Source organism: Polyodon spathula, chromosome 8 (genome assembly GCF_017654505.1).
Source record: "Polyodon spathula isolate WHYD16114869_AA chromosome 8, ASM1765450v1, whole genome shotgun sequence".
In the NCBI taxonomy this organism is placed as follows: Eukaryota; Metazoa; Chordata; class Actinopteri; order Acipenseriformes; family Polyodontidae; genus Polyodon; species Polyodon spathula.
In genome coordinates, this window is record NC_054541.1 from 37,303,853 (window position 1) to 37,312,120 (window position 8,268).

An 8,268-nucleotide genomic window follows, 5' to 3' on the forward strand; every position below is an offset into this window, starting at 1 on the left:
ATAAAGTAGACACTGTTCAAAACAAGCCCAGCTAAACGTGCTCTAAATAGCAATATGAGAACTCATCATTATCACTCAAAGATGATTTTCTTAACAGGGTATTAATGAAACAGGGTATTAATGAGCTGCCAGTCTCATTTGCAGTACACACACACACACACATTAATGAATTACAAACCAACATCCTTTTTACATTACATATACAGAGCTCCTGTCTTCTGGAATTCTCTGCCCACGAAGTTCTGATCCTCCACTGGAATTGTTAAACAAAATTTAAGAGCTCAAACCTGTCTTCTTTTTTTAAAGCATCTTCATTTGTATGATTTTGTTTTCTTCCTTTGTGGCTAGAAAAGTGCACTTATTGTATGGTGCATAATAAGACACAGCAAACGTTTCAGGTTTAACAGTATTGTTCGTCTTTGTTCTACATATTGATTCACAAGGTTCTCTTTGGTCCTGGTCTTCCCATGTGCACATTACAAGATTACACTGCCTGCAAGGATCCCACTGGTCTGGAGGAACAGTGGCAACATGATGAAGCTGTCTGATCCATCAAACTGCTTGCATAAGGGTTTGATCAGAACAGAAAGCACAAAGTCTGCATTGCAATCTGTAGAGGTTACCTATCACAGTCATTTATTGGTGTTCGCTCTTTTTGTTTACGTACTGTAAAGTAAATGGTAGAATGGAGCCTAAACCTTTGCCATAAGTAATTTTTCTGGTTCATCACAATTCTTTAAGTTCTGGGATGCCAAATTGAATCTGATTTTTAGTTTTTCTTTTACTCAGCCAAATTAAGTTATAGGTCTCTTTTGTCTCCACTGGCTTTTACCATGGCAATGGAAGTAATTATTAGGGCATCAAAATGGGTATTGGGAGGAGAGCACTTGGCTTCTGGAATGCGGCTACCACCAATTCGAGCATAAATGGAAGACATGACAACAATGAATACAACAGCAGCCTGCACTAATCGGTTATTGGGCAAATTAACCAATAACATTGAATGGGCACAAATGCAATTCAAGCCCACTAAATCAAGGAGCATCTCTATAATTAAAGGTAAAGTAGTAGATAAAAGGTTCTACATTAACAGTGAGGCAATACCAACAGTGTCCGAGAAGCCAGTGAAAAGTCTAGGGAGATGGTACGACGGGGATCTAAAGGACACAGTTCATGTGGGAGAAGTTAGACAACAAGCAGTGGAAGGGTTGAAGAGCATAGACAGCAGCGCTTTACCGGGCAAACTGAAACTGCCAAGACTGCTGTGGCCACTGATTGTGTATGAGGTTTCCTTGACAACAGTTGAGAAGCTGGAAGCTTTAATCAGTTCATACGTCAGGAAATGGTTGGGAGTTCCACGCTGCATCAGCAGAATGGGACTTTATGGTAAAGGAATACTGCAGCTACCAATCTCTGCTCTAACCGAGGCGTTTAAGTGCGCCAAAGTCCAACAGGAAATGACAGTAGTAGATTCACATGACAAATGCATAAGGGAGGCAGTACCTGTGTTGAAAACTGGAAGAAAATGGGTGGCAAAGAAAGCTGAGGAAGATGCTAAGGCTGCCCTTCAAATCGGAGAGATTATGGGGCAAGTTCAACATGGAAAAGGAGGTCTTGGTCTCAGTTTAGCTCCTCCTACATGGCACAAGGCAACCCCAGCTCAACATAGGAAGCTGGTAGTCAACGAGGTGCAAAAGCAGGAGTAGAGGATCAGGTGTGTAAAGGCCATTTTCCAGGCCAAGCAGGGAGAATTGATGAGATTGGAAAGTGTGGAACAACGCAAGATCGGCTGGCAAGACCTCTGGACAATGGAACAGAGCAGGATCAGTTTCCTCATCAGGTCAACATATGATGTTCTCTCATCACCACAGAACCTAAACCTCAGGGTGGGTGAGGATCCCTCATGTCCTTTGTGTTCATCACCTGCAACATTAAGGCATATTTTGACAGGATGTAAGGTAGGTCTTAGCCAAGGACGGTTTACTTGATGCCATGACCAGGTGCTGTGATGTTTGGCCTTAGCATTGGAAGACAAGCATAACCTGACCAATAAGTTATATAAGAATATAAGACAATATTCCTCCATCCAGGAGAGCAACCACCAAGAACAGGTGTTAAAACCAAGCCTCGCCCAGGACAACTGGAAGCTATTAGAAACTGGAAGATGCTGGCAGATGTTGGTCAACGGCTTATTTTTCCACCTGAAATTTCCACCACTAACCTTCGACCAGACATTGTCTTGTGGTCCTGATCAGCATGCTTTGTTCATCTGATGGAGTTAACAGTGCCACGGGAGGATACTGTGAATGAGGCGTATGAGAGGAAGAAACTTTGGTATGCTCAACTAGCTGCTGAAGCGGAACAGCGAGGATGGAAAGTCCGAGTTTACCCAGTGGAGGTGGCTTGTCGAGGATTTGTGGCACACTCTACAACCTGGTTTCTCAGAGATGTTGGGTTCAGTGGCCAAGAGTTGCGTCACACAGTGAAGAACTTATCTGAAGCAGCAGAAAGAAGCAGCAACTGGCTGTGGTTGAGACGGAAAGATTCTGGATGGGGATTTCAAGCACAATAGAAAGAAAGCAACACTGATGTACAGGTAAGTAAGCTGGGCTGAGCTGAGTGGGGGATGGAGGGGGATGATGCTGGGACGCCAGAATCACCGTCAAGCCCTCTTGAGGTGTTGTAGGCTAGTCGACGAAACATAGAGGATGGAAGGTGCCCAATTGAAGACCCCAGAGATGTGCCCCACTTAGCTCAATCCAGACGGTTGTCATGCTGATGCACTGGGGAGACCGCACTGGGTTGATCCCCAGAGCCAGCATCGCAGCCGTTGTGTTTGCTGATGCGCTGAGGAGGCAAAATAAGCTGATCCCTGGAGCCAGCATTACACTTCAGCAGACAGAAGGATATCTACATCATCAGATGGAAAGCAACGCAAATGGATGGAGATGCAGATGGATCACATTAGTTTACCGTAAAGCTACGTCTTAGTTGGTGCTTATCTTGGCAGGAGCCAAGTTCAAATCAGCATGAAGTTAACATCTACTCTCATGTAATGGAAATCATGTCTGTATAAACATTTGTATTTCCCAGCCAATGTCATGCATTCTGATTCTTTTTGCACTGTAAAAACATAAATAGTTATGTGTAGAATACTCTCGTAAATCCTAATGCAGAAAATAAATTCACTCAACAAGCATTTTTAAGAGCTGTTAATTCAGGGATGCACCAAGAGGATGGATCCAGTTTGTAAGGTGTTTCCTTGCTACTGCTAATATAATATGTATTCATAATTCTTCCAATGTACCTCCTTGGGAATTTGAAGAAGAAAAAAAACCCAATGTATTCTGTCTTTATAACAAATTGAAAAATATTAGACGGTTGGCTGATTAACTATACTGACTGGAGACTAGACAGTTCTGCCCAGGCAAAAAATCAGAACCTAGACATACACTACCAATGAACTGAGACAAGATCTCATTGTTATTTCAAGGTTCTCTAAAAAGCACCATAGACAATTGTTAGCGATTCTGTACATGTTTACTCCTATTTAATACATTTTTTTTTTAATCCTTCATTCTCAATATGGGAATGCCGACTCCATTCACCTTCAAATCTATCTGTTAAAATATACGTTGGAGGCATACCCGTAACTACCTATGAGGACACAGAGGTCGTGTCCTCGGTTGTTTTTTTGCATTATAAATGCTGATGCTCATGTAAAAATTCTGGTAAAGTACAAAAGACTCCTTAATTTTCTCTGTTGGTTTGCTGTATAACATAGATTTGGAGGTTGAATAGTAAATACCAAGCAGAAATATAAATACTGTCAAACCTAAGTTTGACCTTGGTAGAATGTCAGCTTTAGTTAAGGCCCTGATAGGAGGGTATTCATGAAAACACCCACTGTGGAAGAAGGATTCACAGTATCTTCCAAAGCAATTGTTTGTTTGTATTTTTACATTCAATGGACTTGTGACCCCAGAATCCACATGACTGTTTATTGAACAGCACTACAGGGTCTGTAGAGGAACGCTTTCAGAACCCAGGCTTGAAGACTAGCACGAGGACGCTGTGCATGAAGTGGAAGTGTGTCATTCTTTTGAACCTCATTCTACTATTGACAAAACAGCATAATATTCTATTTTAACAGTACTAAGATTGCTTTGTTTCAAAACAATAAAGCTTTGTTTAAACCTCAACAAAAACAAATGATTGTTTCCTCTCTGACAGAGGGTGACTATGACAACATTTTTTTTTATTTTTTTATTTTTTTAAATCACAGTGTAGTATTGTACAGCATGTTCATCCTGGCTGGTCTGTGAGAAAAACAATCATATATATATTTGCGATTTATTGTATAAAATAAACAAAGTTCATGTTTTTTTTCTGTTAAAAGGTGTGTGTCGTGTTTTTCTGTCTTTAAAAGCAGCTGTATAAGATCTTCCAATATTTCCAGCAGAAATAGTTGATAAGAAGGCATGTTGACAGCATATTCCACTGAGGAATGCAGAGGCTGGGACACCATGAAGAATGAAATGTGGGAGGTAATCGATTAACTATGAAAAACACTGTAGAAAAGGAGATGCTTACCAGTGTGGAGAGAGTCCTATGCAGTTGGTTAGGAATATTGGTACTCTTTCAATCAGTTACAATTCCTGATAGGATGAATAAAAAACAAATGCAATTTTGTATTAGCATTCTACTCTGTGCTAATGACATTGGCTAAATAGCAAATAGTTGTGTGTGAATATAATATTATTGTTATGAAATACTATACAATGTAATCTAAGCATTCATCCTAAACAACTACTCACAAAAACAAAAACACCTGCCCTTTATGGTGCATGCAATATCATTTATCTTCGATTCATTACTTAGTGTCTTTAATAACATTATATGTTAAAAAGCAAAGGAAAATATACACTTTGCACAGATCTACCCAGTGAAGCATGTGTGTGTGTGTGTGTGTGTGTATATATATATATATATAACATCTCATGCCAGCAACTATCAATTACAAAAAACTAAGCAATTGTGGACTCCAGGAGAGCATCAGTGCCGGCGTCTGAGAAGAAACAGAAACAGAAAGAGAGATAGAGAGAGAGAGAGAGAGAGAGAGAGAGAGAGAGAGAGAGAGAGAGATGATGATGATGATGATGATGAGAAAGAAGAGAAACTGCAAATTCTGGCATTGCTTTTTAGTTAAAAGGATAGCTCTTAAGAAGCCTGATATTTATTCAAAATGGCACCAGCATGTAGACAGTAATAAGCCATCACTAATCTTTAATGTTTAATGTTTTTTAAAAAAAAAAAACACTACCAGCTAGACTCTCATTCTGAACTTATAATATGGGGGGAAATCAATACCAGTCAGTCTAGAGCTGCATATACCACACTGGCAGCCTGCAGGCAATGACAAAGGTCCTGCTAAATTCATTTGGATTCAGTGAACAGAACAACTACGTCACTGAGAGAGACTGCAGAGCAGTCGTTTATCAAACCAATAATTCAGAATGCAGATATTTCTTCTGGTTTGTGTTCAGTTGCGTGTCACTGATAACAAAATCCGTCTCCCAGTTCACGAAAGAGCACTTTTTGTGAGGGTAAATTAGATCTTAGTATTATACTCTAAAAATAAAATAAAATTCTGTGAAACAGAACAAAAAAATATCTCAAAAATACACGGTAACAAGAAACATTATCAATATGCTATGGACTATATTCATACAACACTATTGCACAGGCAGATACACAGTTACTATTACAGGTATTCTTCTTTGAGTGTTTTTAAAGTTAATTTAAAGACTTACTTTTTGAGAAAGACGTTTTTATGATTTTTATGATTGTTTTATCTCCTTGTGTTTCTTTTAGGCCTAATCTGTTTATTTATTGCAGTACTATTAACTGTGAAGCGCTCTGAGATGATTGCTTTTAAGGGCGCTATACAAAATAAAGTTTAATATTATTATTATTGTATAAATCTGGCTCTATATATTGACATGATTAAATGGCTACTGAAAACACTGGTGGCAAGTGTGACGAGCTGTTTTTGTGTGATGGATCCTTGTGATGTTAAAAGCTTTGTGATCACTGGTTACATTTACTAAATGTGGAAAGAGAAATATATAAAAGAAATATATTTGAACACTAGACTAGTCATTAACTGTAACAGCACATGCATGTTACCTTGATTTTTCTTTATATAGAGTGATATATAAAATGCTTATAGTTCCTAAATACAACAACATTTAAATAAATCTATCGATACAGTTTGAAAGTTCAAAATAAGACATCATCTGCTTGAATGTCTGTATTGAGGAGTGGTTAAAGCCCACCCCACCGCCCCTAAGAAAATCATTAAGGAGAGCCCTCTAGCGATACGGAACAAGGGGCCGAAGGGAGCTGAAACAATATTATATGATAATGGAGGAACTCCAATGAGAAGCATACGATTATACACAAAAACTGCACAGTTAAATTGTCATTGTGTTGGATAATCTTACAACTATTTAAATAACAGAGACCGCAAGTAACCTAAAAATCTTCCCAAACAATTTTCATCTCCCAACTTTGTAAATAAAATATTGAAGGATGCATTCCTAGATTACTCTGCAAATATAAAAACTTTCAGAAAGACTACAAACATTCCTGTTTATTCCCTGGTGAAAAACCGTCTACATGAGGAGAGACATACTAAATAATATAGTAAGAGCAAGACTTCGACAAGATTATCCTAATGTATTACAACATGAGATATAACATTTTTGCGCTTGTTATAATAAAATATAGACTCTTGAGCTATACCTCGATTTGAAGCCATTCATACAATTCAAGGAATTGATATTTCAACTGGCTCTTAAGCAGATCAAAGAGATAATCTTCCTCTCTTTTTTATGAAAGAAACCCTATACTTGCTCCCATCTCTGCTCTATATGCTAATTTTCTCAAAATTAAAAATGAACTACAATTCCATGTGATGATTTAGATGGTGAAAAAATCATCAAGAACAAATACCAGCTCATTCCATCATTTAGAGAAAAAATAAAAAACGAATACCGGTTAGGCACTGTCCCCCTCCCCCCAGCTCCAGCATTCCAATTTAACCACTGGTATTGAGTTTATTAAAGTTTATTTAAAAAAACAGCTATTTAAACTACTCGGATATGCCATTACAAATAATAATATATGAGCTCTGGAAAAACAAATATGAACTTTAAAGTCTAGAGATTTGGAGACAGAAGGCCTTCGTTCTGAATCCTTGTATGTTTGTCCAAAGACTTAAAAGGGAAACCTTGAACTAAACACTGCCCTTGATTGTTTGCCTGTCCCCTCCAGCTTGAAAACTGTTAAAGACAAGACATCACTTTGAATAAGAAATAGAACCTCAGTGGACCTAGCTAACTAAATAAATACATGAATTGCTGTAAAGAATGCAATCTTCCATTCTGTGACAATTATATAATGTACATTAGATTGTGCTATTAAAATGTAATAGTTATCTAGACAAACTGTTTGGTAAAATCAGTGCAGTGTGTTCTTCATTTAAAAGGGTTTACCAAGGGATGTATGGGCAGTTTTAATATATCGATTGGCCCAAAGGCAATAACTAAAGGCTTATATCTGTAAAAGTTAATAAAATCCCAACATGTAGCAGAAATATTACAGCATACATTACAGCATTGATTTGAATTTCTAAGATCCAATCTTCAGAATGCAGAGAGCGTGGTGACATAGTTTGGAGAGATGTAAGCAAAGCCATACAAAAGATTGTAACAGTCTGTCTGTGTGTGTGAAAACGGTCACATTAAATCTAATCTCTGAATGGCATGGAACAAAGTGGTCACAAACAATGGCAATAGACCCGAACAATGGGCTGGACCGGGGCGGTTCAACATATGACATCAACAGAGGAGCCTGGTAAATCTCTCAGAGTCAGATGTTTTTTTTCCACTCAGAAATTTATCTGCTTGGTTGCCTTTGAAAGTGATCCTGCTGAGCAAGGCCTGCAAGGGTTTAGTTCATTTACACACTAGATCAGCTCCAGGAGAAAACACTGCATTGATAACAACAACGACGGGAATGGTGACCTAATATTATATCACAATACAGCGGATGGGAGAAAAGGAAAGATAAAAGTAAAAAAGAATACTACAGAAATAACTGCATGAGTAAATGCATCTCAAAAATACACCTTCATTACCATGCTTTCTGTTTTGATTTTCTGCATGATATCTCGTCGGTTTTGAAGGTTAACACAAGTAACAC